The sequence below is a fragment of the Oryx dammah genome, unplaced genomic scaffold, assembly GCF_014754425.2.
Source record: "Oryx dammah isolate SB20612 unplaced genomic scaffold, SCBI_Odam_1.1 HiC_scaffold_27, whole genome shotgun sequence".
Lineage (NCBI taxonomy): Eukaryota > Metazoa > Chordata > Mammalia > Artiodactyla > Bovidae > Oryx > Oryx dammah.
Window position 1 is genome coordinate 99,720,087 of NW_024070211.1, and position 13,391 is coordinate 99,733,477.

At 40.8% G+C, this 13,391-nt stretch overlaps 1 protein-coding gene across 7 annotated transcripts in view; it reads right to left on the minus strand.

Moving 5' to 3' along the window:
* The window catches only part of ITGB6 (integrin subunit beta 6), a 141,982-nt gene that overhangs the window by 49,184 nt on the left and 79,407 nt on the right, over positions 1-13,391 (minus strand). The gene's annotated exons all lie outside the window — the stretch shown is intronic.

Consider the following 13,391-nt stretch of genomic DNA (forward strand, 5'->3'; position numbering starts at 1 on the left):
TCCTTCATCATAGATTGGTTGACCACACATCCATGGAGTTATTTCTACCATATGATCTAGCAATTCCACTTATGGGTATTTATCCAAAGAAAATAAAAACACTAATTTGAAAAGATACATGCACCTCATGTTCACTGCAGCATTATTACAATAGTTAAGAGATGGAAGCAGCCTAAGTGTCCATCAATGAATGAATGGATAAAGAAGATGTTGTATACATATACAATGGAATATTACTCAGCAATTAAAAAAAAGAAGCTTGCCATTTGCTACATGAATGGACCTTGAGGGCATTATGTTAAGTTAAACAAGTCAGAAAAAGACAAATACCATATGATTTCATTTACAAATATGGAATCTAAAACAAACACATAAATCAAATCAAAACAAACAAAAAAGCCAGAGTCATAGATTCAGAGACAGGCTGGTGGTTGCCAGAGGAAGAGGGAGGGGGTGTGGGTGAAATAGGTAAAGGAGTCAAAAGTTAGAAACGTTCAGTTATGAAATAAATAAGTGATGGGATGTAAGATATGGTGTGGTAACTATTGTTAATAATACTGTATTGCATATTTGGGGTTTCCCTGGTGGCTCAGATGGTAAAGAATCCTCCTGCACTGTAGGAGACCTGGGTTAGATCCCTGGGTTGAGAAGATTCCCCTGAAGAAGGGAACAGCTACCCACTTGAGTAATCTGGCCTGGAGAATTCCATGGACTGTATAGTTAATGGGGTTGCAAAGAGTTGGACATGACTGAACGAGTTTCACTTCACATTGCATATTTGAAAGTTGCTAAGAGAATAAATCCTAAAAGTTCCCGTCATGGGAGTGGAGTTTGGAGAATAGATACGTGTATATGTATGGCTGAGTCCATTTGCTGTTCACCTAAAACTATCACAACATTGTTAATTGGCTATAAGTTCAGTTCAGTCACTCAGTCATGTCTGACTCTTTGCGACCCCATGGACTGCAGCATGCCAGGCCTTCCTGTCCATCACCAACTCCCGGAGTTTACTCAAACTCATGTTCATTGAGTCAGTGATGCCATCCAACCATCTCATCCTCTGTCATCCCCTTCTCCTCCTGCCTTCAATCTTTCCCAGCATCAGGGTCTTTTCAAATAAGTCAGTTCTTCGCATCAGGTGGCCAAAGTTTTGGAGCTCCAGCCTCAACATCAGTCCTTCCAATGAATATTCAGGACTGATGTCCTTTAGGATGGACTGGTTGGATCTCTTTACAGTCAAGGGACTCTCAAGAGTCTTCTCCAATACCACAGTTCAAAAGCACCAATTCTTCGGCTCTCAGCTTTCTTTATAGTTCAACTCTCACATCCATACATGACTACTAGAAAAACCATAACTTTGACTAGACAGACCTTTGTTGGCAAAGTAATGTCTCTGCTTTTGAATATGCTATCTAGGTTGGTCATAACTTTCCTTCCAAGGAGTAAGTGTCTTTGAATTTCATGGCTGCAGTCACCATCTGCAGTGATTTTGGAGACCTGAAAAATAAAGTCAGCCACTGTTTACACTGTTTCCCCATCTGTTTACTATGAAGTGATGGGACCAGATATCATGACCTTAGTTTTCTGAATGTTGAGCTTTAAGCTAACTTTTTCACTCTCCTCTTTCACCTTCATCAAGAGGCTCTTCAGTTCTTCTTCACTTTCTGCCATAAGGGTGGTGTCATCTGCATGTTTGAGGTTATTGATATTTCTCCAGGCAATCTTGATTCCAGCTTGTGCTTCCTCCAGCCCAGCGTTTCTCATGATGTACTCTGCATAGAAGTTAAATAAGCAGGGTGACAATAGACAGCCTTGACATACTCCTTTTTCCTATTTGGAACCAGTCAGTTATTCCATGTCAAGTTCTAACCGTTGCTTCCTGATCTGCATACAGATTTCTCTAGAGGCAGGTCAGGTGGTCTGGTATTCCTATCTTTTTCAGAATTTTCCACAGTTTGTGATCCACACAGTCTAAGGCTTTGGCATACTCAATAAAGCAGAAGTAGATATTTTTCTGGAACTCTCTTGCTTTTTCCATGATCCAACAGATGTTGGCGATTTGATCTCTGGTTCCTCTGCCTTTTCTAAATCCAGCTGAACATCTGGAAGTTCACGGTTCACATATTGCTGAATCCTGGCTTGGAGAATGTTGAGCATTACTTTGCTAGCATGTGAGATGAGTGCAATTGTTCGGTAGTTTGAGCATTCTTTGGCATTGTCTTCCTTTGGTATTGGAATGACAACTGACATTTTCCAGTCCTGTGGCCACTGCTGAGTTTTCCAAATTTGCTGGCATATTGAGTGCAGCACTTTCACAGCATCATCTTTTAGAATTTGAAATAACTCAACTGGAATTCCATTACCTCCACTAGCTTTGTAGTGATGCTTCCTAAGGACCACTTAACTTCACATTCCAGGATGTCTGGCTCTAGGTGAGTGATCACATCATCATGATTATCTGGGTTGTGGAGATCTTTTTTGTACAGTTCTTCTGTATATTCTTGCCACCTCTTCTTAATATCTTCTGCTTATGTTAAGTCCATACCATTTCTGTCCTTTATTGAGCCCATCCTTGCATGAAATGTTCCCTTGGTATCTCTAATTTTCTTGAAGATATCTCTAGCCTTTCACATTCTATTGTTTTCCTCTATTTCTTTGCACTGATCAATGAGGAAGCCTTTCTTATCTCTACTTGCTATTCTTTAGAACTCTGCATTCAAATGGGTGTATTTTGCCTTTTCTCCTTTGCTTTTTGCTTCTCTTCTTTTCACAGCTATTTGTAAGTCCTCCTCAGCAGCCTTTTGCTTTTTTTGCATTTCTTTTTCTTGGGGATGGTCTTGATCCCTGTCTCCTGTACAATATCACGAACCTTTGTTCATAGTTCATCACGCACTCTCTCTATCAGATCTAACCCCTTGAATATATTTCTCACTTCCACTGTATAATCGCAAGGGATTTGATTTAGGTCATACCTGAATGGTCTAGTAGTTTTCCCTACTTTCTTCAATTTAAGTCTGAATTTGGCAATAAGGAGTTCATGATCTGAGCCACAGTCAGCTCCTGGTCTTGTTTTTGCTAACTGTATAGAGCTTCTCCATCTTTGGCTGCAAAGAATATAATCAATCTTATTTCAGTGTTGACCATCTGGTGATGTCCATGTGTAGAGTCTTCTCTTGTGTTGTTGGAAGAGGGTGTTTGCTATGACCAGTGCGTCCTCTTGGCAAAACTCTATTAGCCTTTGCCCTGCTTCATTCTGTACTCCACGGCCAAATTTTCCTGTTACTCCAAGTGTTTCTTGACTTCCTACTTTTGCATCCCAGTCCCCTGTAATGAAAAGGACATCTATGTTGGATGTTAGTTCTAGAAGGTCTTCTAGGTCTTCATAGAACTGTTCAACTTCAGCTTCTTCAGCATTACTGATTGGGGCATAGACTTGGAGTACTGTGATATTGAATGGTTTGCCTTGGAAATGAACAGAGATCTGTCATTTTTGACAGAATTGGCTATACCCCAATACAAAACAGAAAGTTTAAAAAACAAAAAAGTTTCCATCATAAGAAAAAAAACTATGTATGGTGACAGGTGTTAACTACACTTATTGTGGTGAACCCTGTGGGCAGTGTATACAAATACTGAATTATGTCACACATCTGAAACTAATATAATGTTATATGTCAGTTATATGCCAGTTTTTTTTAAGGAAACAAAGGAATGCAAAATCTTAAGTCCCAGCCCAGACTTCCTAAATAAAATTCTATATTTTAACAGACTCTCTGGGTGACTGGAGATACCAAGAGAGACTTTAAAAAATACTGATGTTTGGGTCTCCCAAGATACTGATTTAATTGGATCACAGTGTGGCCCAGACCTTGGGTTTTTGAGAAAGTTTTTAGGTGATTCTAATGAGAGCTAAAGTTTAAGAATGCCTGGTATAGAATGGCCTGTCCTTATCATTCTTGTTGTCAGGAGGAGGTTTCCAGGAAGAGCTTTGGCAATTTGGAAAATAAAGGTGCCATGATTTTAAAACTGTACACACATAATCCATATGGGATTCTCAATCTAACATATACCTGTGACATCTGTTTTCTGCTCAACAGCAAAAGTGGTATTTTCGAATGCCTCCTACCCATGGAATAGCACTATGCTTACTTTCCTTGGCTTTCAAGACTGAGGAGTTTGGCTTTAGCCTACCTTTCCCACTCCATCCCCTTCTACCCCAGCTCACATCAGGTTGTGAGCTTGTATACACAATCCTTCAGGTTGCTACTTTATTTGTAATCATTTCTTAAAAAGGATATTCCATGAAGATCCTATAGAAGTAAGGTTCTACACTCTCCTCTTCCATTATTCCCCAATGCTGTACATAATTCTCCATTTTTCTTTTAGTAATTCTTCCAAAACTTTTAGTATGTAGCCCAGATATTGCATAGAACATACTAAAACATAAAAAATTATTTGCTGTTTATTTGAAATTTAAATTTGATTGGACATCCTGTATTTTTATGTGTGAAATCTGGCAATCCTAGAGAAAAAGTATGCCAATGCCTGAATTAGTAAATAAAATGCATCCAAACTGTTCAAGCTCAACAAAATTTTCTGTTTTAAAAATTTTCTGTTTACATTTTAAAGATTCAAGTCTGTAGGGGCAACAAAACACTGAACAATGTTGTAACAAATAGTGGCCACTTTGTAGCCCAGTTTGGGCTCTTTCAGATAATCAGCCATAATGTTAAAAATATATAATACTATCAAACTTTTCTTATGCCTGGGAGCTATCAGTTTAATTTGTCCCTTGTGCCTTAAAGTCCTCTATAATTGTGTAAAAGCCTGTGTCATGAGAGTATCAGTTCAGTTCAGTCGCTCAGTCGTGTCCAACTCTTTGCAACACATAGGTGCAATTAAAATCTGCATGGTGATGCAAGCCAGGGTGAGCTTCCTTTCAGCATAACTATATTTTGGGCCAGCCCCACAGACACAGGGGCTGCTCTGGTGGCTCACCAGTAAAGAATCCACCTGCAATGCAGGAGATGCATAAGACATGGGTTTGATCCCTGGGTCGGGAAAATCCCCTGAAGGAGGGCATGGCAACTCACTCTAGTGTTCTTGCCTGGAAAACTCCATGGACAGAGGAGCAGGCGGTCTACAGTCCATAGAGTCACAAAGAGCTGGACACATCTGAAGCAACTGAGCACATGAGCACAGACAGGGTGGCCACCTGCAGCTATAGAAAAGGCTACAGGAGATAGACAGGGAACTGAGTTCCTGCATGTTGTGGGCCTTCCTAGAAATGGAAGAGTAGTCACACGGCCAAGCGTAGGCACTTGGCAGTCTGGAGATGAGCCTATGAAGAAACTGAGTTTGTTCACAGATGTCCTTATCGATAGGGCACTTTCAGGGATAAGAAAACAGGTACTAGAAATAATGTGCTGTTCCTATTAAAGATGTTGCATGAATGTTCAATGAAGTAACCAAGTATCATTTGAATTCAAAGTAGAAGAGCAGGGCAGAGGATGAGATGGTTAGATAGCCTTACAGACTCAATGGACATGAGTTTGGGCAAACTCTGGGAAATGGTGAAGGAGAGGAAAGCCTGGCATGCTGTAGTCCATGAGGTCATAAAGAGTCAGACATGACTTAGCAACTGAACAACAGCAATAATCATTTGAATATGTAAAAACATATTCTGTAAGTAAAAGTGTAGTAACCGTGGATCTTCTGGAGGTGCTAGGGGTGGGGAGCAAGTTCGTTTTTATTTGAAAACATACACCCTTTAAATCTGGCAGTCACTGATTCAAAATCTTGTAGAATTACCTTGATTTCATCTAATGTTATTCTTATTAATAAAAGCAGTTGTTTGATAAAACTAAGTGCAATCTAATTTTTATGCCTTTATAAGACTGTAAATATATAAATGCATTCTAAAAATTTGAACATAATATATACAGTCTTATGCCAGTTATGTTAAAGCGTGTAAATGTATGTAAAGATAAAAGAGAGGACTTATTCTAAAATGTCAAGAATGGTTAGCCGTGTCCAAGTGGTGAGTTTATGGGTGATCTTTAGTTTCTTCATTGTGCTTTTCTCTATGCCCTTCTTTTAAAAAAACAACATATTAATTTTATCATCAAAAAAACAGTAATTTAATGTGTGTCTTTTTCTTTTTTCTGTTTCTTTTCCCCCTACACTCCCACATTGTTAGGCTTTCCCTGGTGGCTTAGATAGTAAAGAATCTGCCTGCAATGCAGGAGACCCAAGTTCTATCCTTGGGTTAGGAAGATCCCCTGGGGAAGGCAATAGCAACCCAATCCAGTATTCTTGCCTGGAGAATCCCCTGGACAGAGGAGCCTGGTGGGCTATAATCCATGGGGTCACCAAGACTCAGACATGACTGCGCAACTAACAGTTCTACTTCCTATGTTGTTGGCAGGAGAGTAGCTGATAAACCACTTGGAAAACAACTTGTATACACCCAGGTGGGTTGAGGATGCCCCTCCCCTGTGACCCAGGGGCTTCACTTTCAGAGGTTCGTCCTCAACAGAGAGCATGCCCGCAAGGGTGTCTGTGGCTGCAGCAAGTGTAACACGGTAAATTGCAGGACTAGAGATGATCTGAAGCCCTCAGTTGCAAATGAACATATTGCAGTAAATGCACATAATAGAGTATGTAAAATGGTAGAACAGTAAACAAGAGCTTCTAGTGTCTCTGTGAATAAGCCTCAAAAAGTAACATTGAGCATCACAGTGTAAATGTACTTAATGCCATAGAACTATATACTCAATCCATAAAAAGGTACATTTTATGTTGTGTATGTTTTACCATAATTAAAAAAACCAAAAGCATAACACTGAATCAAAAGGCAAACTGTAGAAATAATATATAGATGAAATTTAACTTGTGAGCCCAAACTATGTAATTAGTTACGGGTAGACATATGTTTTTAATAGTACTCAAAATAAACATGGGAATGATAAACACTAAGTTTAGGATACTGGAGACTCCCGTGGAAGGAGAGAGGGAGGTGGCGTCAGAGTTAGTAATTACACAGCAGGCAACTGGGTCTGGAATGTTTTGTGTGTGTGCGCTCAGGGGCCCAGTCTTGTCTGATTCTTTGCGACCCCATGGATCCCATAGATAGAGGATTTCCTAGGCAAGAACACTGCAGTGGGTTGCTGTTTCCTCTTTCAGGGGATTTTCCTGACCCAGGGATCGAACCTGCATCTCCTGTGTCTTCTACATCGGCAGGCAGATTCTTTACCACTGTGTAACCTGGGAAGCCCCCTGGAATGTTTTATTTCTGTAAGATATCTGAAGCAAATATAGTGGCAAAATGTCAAGATTGAAGAAGGCTGGCCAGTAGGTATGTGGGTGTTCATTGTGTTACTCTGTTTCCATATACTTGAAGGGTATCTTCATAACAGACCTGCAGCCTGTGTCAGACCATGTGTCTGCTTTTCCCCATCAGGCCAGGACCTTGATGGTGGTCACCTTAGAGACTAGGTGTTTTGAGTGGGGTGGCCAATGGCATAAACTCTCTAGCTGTGGGATCCATTCTTATTGCTCAGAGCTTAAATAACACACAAGGCAGAATCCAAATGTGTCTCTGTTTTCAAGCCCACACATTTGCAGATTGCTCTATTTGTCTAAGTTAACAGCAGCGGTAAGTAAAATCCAGTGTTCCCTGGCCTTGAAGATCTCTGCCATTCGCAGGAAATGCTCTGCCATCTTCTTGTGCTCTGTTCTCTTACTGTTCAGTGACTTTCAAAGTTGTTTACTGTGGGAAACGGCTGCTCCTCTCCTGGCCTGATGGCTTGGAATGGGTGTGCTCTTTCGCTGTAAAAACCCAGGTTCAATTGTGACTTACCTTAGTAGTTGGGGCTGACTCAGATTCTCTGAGTTCAAATCCTGGCTGTCACATGCAACTTGCTTTTGAATTATTTTGGGTACTATAGCAGTAAAAAGGGATTTCCTAGGTAGCTCAGCTGGTAAAGAATCCACCTGCAATTCAGGAGACCCTGGTTTGATTCCTGGGTCAAGAAGTTCCCCTGAAGAAGGGATAGGCTACCCACTCTAGTATTCTTGGGTTTCCCTGGTGGCTCAGGCAGTAAAGAATCCGCCTGCAATTTGGGAGACCTGGGTTTGATCCCTGGGTTGGGAAAATACCCTGGAGGAGGGATGGCAACCCACTTCCATATTCTTGCTTGGAGAATCCCCATGGACAGAGGAGCCTGGTGGGCTAGAGTCTGCAGGGTTGCAAAGAGTCAGATGTGACTGAGTGACAAGGCACAGCACACAGAACATAGCAGTAAAAAGGAGATTAAATAATAAAGTGAGTTAAAATACTTAACCACTGCTGCTGCTGCTAGTCGCTTCAGTCGTGTCCAACTCTGTGTGACCCCATAGATGGCAGCCCACCAGGCTCCCCCGTCCCTGGGATTCTCCAGGCAAGAACACTGGAGTGGGTTGCCATTTCCTTCTCCAATGCATGGAAGTGACCCACAGCAGCCACCTAATAAGCCCTCAGCAAACCTTCTCATTTATTCTCATGGTCATAGTTACTGATCCTCTCTGGCCCTCAGTTCCAATGGTACCTTTAACATCAAAGGTAGTTTCATGTTTGCCAATCAATTTGCTGTCCCTCCTAACAAAAATGGTGACTAGGAAAGAGTTAAAAACATGGACTGATGTGAAACTCTGCCCCCTCAGAAAAACTCTCCCTTGGGGGTCTCTAAAATGTTGTGTTCTTTAGGTAAATCATTGGCTTATGAGTTTGTTAATGCTCTATAGGGCTTTTTGAGGCAGGCATTGTATCTTTTTCTTTTTAGTCACCAGCCCTGGCCTGCCTCCTGGATGTTTGATGAATGAATGAATGAATGACTATGGTAAATAGCATGTTGGTTCTCTTAATGTTAGACATTCTGGGTATTGTGTACTTTTAATATATTTAGATCTTGTATTGATGAAATTCCATATTTCTATATGCATGGGCCTAAGAGGGCATCTCATTAAAACCTTGGTTTTCAATCTGTATATCTTTTTCTGTGTGTGTGTGTGTGTGTGTGTGTGTGTGTGTGTGTATGGTTTTTTTTTCTGGATTCTAAGTCTTTGAGTTCTTCAGAAGAAAATTACTCTATGTAATCCAGGGGGTAACTACTGATGATTTTTCATGTTTCTATCTTATTAATTAATCTGTAAAATACTTCTATCCAATTTACCCTGATAATCCAAGGACATGAGTTTTTATTTCCAAATATTCCCTCTCTAAGAGGGTGTTAATTAATGAGGAAAGTGTGAGCAACTGGCTCTCCTTTGTCTTGATTCCCAGGTACCTTCAAACAAGGGCTAGTTGTGCTAGTGATGAAGAACCCAGCTGCTAATGCAGGAGACCAGGGTTAGGTCTCTGGGTCGGGAAGATCCCCTGGAGAAGGGCATGGTAACCCACTCCAGTATTCCTGCCTGGAGAATCCCGTGTACAGAGGAGCCGGGAAGGCTATAGTCCACAGGGTCATAAAGAGTCTGACACAACTGAAGCGACTGAGGATGCATGCACCATCGAACAAAGAGAAATCAAGACCCTTTTCTATACCCTTGAATTAAGAGCAAATTATCAACTCATAACTCAGAAAGTTATCTTTTTAATTCCTAGATGATCTTATTTTTACTAAAAGCATAAACTTGGAATACCCCACTACAGGATGGGGTTGATAGATAAAGAACAATGTTTTAGACCATTCCCTGAAATTAGCCATGTTACAATTAGCTGTACTTTATCTGTGTGTAAATCACTGGAATTTGTGGTGATCCCCCCACCTCCAGGTGCAGAGTCATTGACTGCCAAAGCTGGAGGTCATCTGGTCCAGTCTTTTTATTTAGTTAAAATTGAGACTAGTGATATAGGGATTTTCACTGGAGTGAATTTGTTTTGATCTTTTCCAGCAGAGGATATTATAAAACCAAACAATGATAGAACAGGCTAATAAATGGCAAAGGGTCAATTTTTGTTTTCTCTCCCTCCCTAATTTCTCTGTCTCCTTTTAATTCCCTTACTGTGATGAAACACTCAAAAGATGAGGAAAAAGAAGAAAGACAGAGTGAAATTAAAACTAGGTTTTTGGTTCCTGAAAAACTAAAGCTTGTATATGTTTCAAAAGCCATACTTCTGAAATATCAGGCTCATAGCATACTGCAGCACCTTTCATGCTTGTTTCTAGATTAGTGACTATCAAGTGGTTAATCACTCAGGGGGTTTCCTTTCACAGACTAGTAAGGAAGCTGGGGGGTGGGGGTGGGGTTTCCCAGGTGGTACTAGTGGTAAAGAACCCACCCGCCAATTCGAGAGATATAAGAGACTCAAGTTCTGGGTCAGGAAGATCCCCTGGAGAAGAAAATGGCAACCCACTCCATTATTCTTGCCTGGAGAATCTCATGGACAGAGGAGCCTGGTGGGCTGCAGTCCGTGGAATCACAGAGTCAGACACGACTGATGTGACTTAGCACACACACAAGAAGGCTCTGGAGCTTATTCTACAAGGTGGTCCCAAGACTGACAGAGTGTTCCTTCCCCTCTCTGGTACCATCTGGATCCAAAGTGGAAGGATGGAGAAAAAATAGCCAGAGCCGCAGATGACCACAGTGATGGGTCAGGCACTCCCACCTGCTCTTGTACAGGGGTTCCCTTGACCTTGACAGACATTTGTCACACAAAACTCCACATCCCTATTTAGAAATTTTGACCCTATTTGAGATAAGATGAAGTGCTTGCATTGCAGTTTTTTTAGAAAAGAAATTCATTCAACAAATATTTACTGAGAATCTACTTTGTATTGAGAATTGACCTAAACAGAAAGATGGGTAAATCCACTCTGCTCTTTACAGAGCTGATTATAGAAGGCTTTTTTACCTGCAGAGGGAAGGGCCTTTTGGTGGTAAAACAACCTGTTTGGGTCCCTGTCCTCATGCCTTAGACACATCATGTATGCTTAGCCATTCAGTCGTGTCCAACTCTTGGCCACCCATGGACTGTAGCCTGCCAGGCTCCTCTGTTCATGGGATTCTCCATGCAAGAATACTGGAGTGGGTTGCCATTTCCTTCTCCAGGGAATCTTCCAGGGATCGAACCCACATCTCCTGCATTGCAGGTGGATTGCTTACTGCTGAGCCATTGGGAAGGCCCTTTAAACACATCACTCTGTCCTAATAACCACAAGGACGTCAATTAGTGGCCTCAGATATTAGTGGGTGAACTGAAAGTGTCTTTTACCAATACATCTTATTTACTTTCTAACTGCTTTTTCAACATTACATCATAAATACCAGGTCATATAGTTATGTATAATAACAATTAGCACTATAAAACTCATCTTCTCCAGCCAGAGGTAGATGTTTTGAAAGAAAATGGGACATTTTAAAGTCTTGCAAATAATTCCACGTGATTAATAACAGGATTTGACAATGTAGTCAAAAATGCTAATTTAATTGCTTTTCTCTCAATATCTCATTAGGAAGGAAAGACTAGTCAAATTAGGTAGTTGGAGTTTAGTAGCCTGATGCTAAATTGATGTAAATTAACAGTAAATATTTGAAAACAACAGAGGCGATAAAAAAAATTTTTTTTTAAGCTTTAGTAATTGAATACTGATTCAAAATGGTATTTAGCAGTAGAATGTAATATACTACCTACTGCTCAGTCTATTATCTATCATTATCTTTTGAACCCTGTAATTGGACAAACAGAAAACTATTCATAATAATAAGTTTGTTCAAAATCATCTGTTTGCTGGAGTCTGGGTGCACACTGCAGTCATACTGATCTGAAGACAAAACTGCTTACTTTACCTTCCCACTGTTTGCTCATCACTGTTCCCACAAAGCACAATGATACTACACACCTAGGCAGTCCAAGGCATCTTACACAAATCATCGAAAAAAATAGCCATTTTTGCCCCTGCATTCCATGAATAGGCAACACAAATCTTTATTTTCTGCAAGACGGGTGCCATTGAACCTGACCCAGCCCCTTCCTGGGGTGTATGTGCACTCAACTATGCTGAACACAACAAGGGCAAACAGATTGCCTCCTGGAATTTTCATTAGACCCAACCACTTAGCTCTTTTGTTTATCCTATCCCTGGTTTGATTTTTCCATGATTCTTTGGTAGTTATGTTGCCTCTGTCACAGCTATCCAAACATCAGGTCATGCAGGGCTCCTGCACACATAGGGCTGCTTCTAAGAGATTTAAGTGGAAATGCAACCCAAGTCATTATTGGTCTATTTTCAGTGTTCATTATCAATAAAACAAGAGATCAGCATTTTCATGCTGTGTGAAGCCTTCAGGGAAGTGCAGGGTTGCTGTCATTATCTTTAGATCAGGCTGTAGCCTACTACCTGAAGAGGAAATGATGAGTCCATCAAAATAAAAATAAAATAATGAAAGGGTTAGAGTCACAGAATGGGCTGCTGACTGTCCCCTGCATGGCTCCCTGAAAATGGCCCTCTGAATTTAGTGGAGCCTAGATGGTAAAAACTGCAGATCACAATGGAACATAAATTCACCTCGTAATGAGATTAGTAGGCAGGCGAAATAAACGTCCTGCTGTTACATTAGAGGCAGGCCCTAATCTGGTGTTTTCCTTGGAAATGATCATTTCCTTTGCAACTGGGGAATGGTGGATGCAACCTGTTTAAATCCGACAGATTCTGTTTTGCCATCGTTATTTTTCATCTTGCTGGGTCTTTTTAATGGCAATCTTGAGGAGGCATTTAAATGAGTTGTGAGTCTTAAAGACTATTACCAAAGTGAGTTATGGGGGTCTGTGCTCATGATTATCAATTGTGTTTCTCAGATCCCCCTTTTAAGAACATAGTGCAACCCCCCCCTCCTCTTTCTAAACAGAAGCTCAACTTAAGAAAAGGTTGGTGACTCCCAGAGTCCTCTCTCTCTAGCTTTAGGAATCAAAGGTAGAATAGACTCACTATTGTATTTGGAGTTTAAAAAAAAAAAAAACTTTTACCGCAACTTTACTACTTAAAACCACTGAAAACAAGTATCGCATACTAAAAAGCCTTAAGAAAATGCCCAGATCAGGTGAACCCACATAATCTTTGAGTAGAACAAAGCCCTCGAGTATGTAGCTTGATTGCAAGGGACTTCCTTGATTTTCAGCAGAAGGCAGTCTCACCTGGTGTACAAAGCCCTCCTCTCATTAAATATGCAAGATAGGATCTCCTTGTGGATCCTTTCTACAGAACCTGCTGGAAGTTGGCTGCATCATCCTTAGCAGTGAGTGGCATTTAATCAAAGCCTCTGTGAAATAATCTCAGCATTTCCTGAGCTCTGTGAAGTTATCGAGCAAGTTAAGAGGTCCTTTCAAAGGAATGGGAAATCAGACTTTG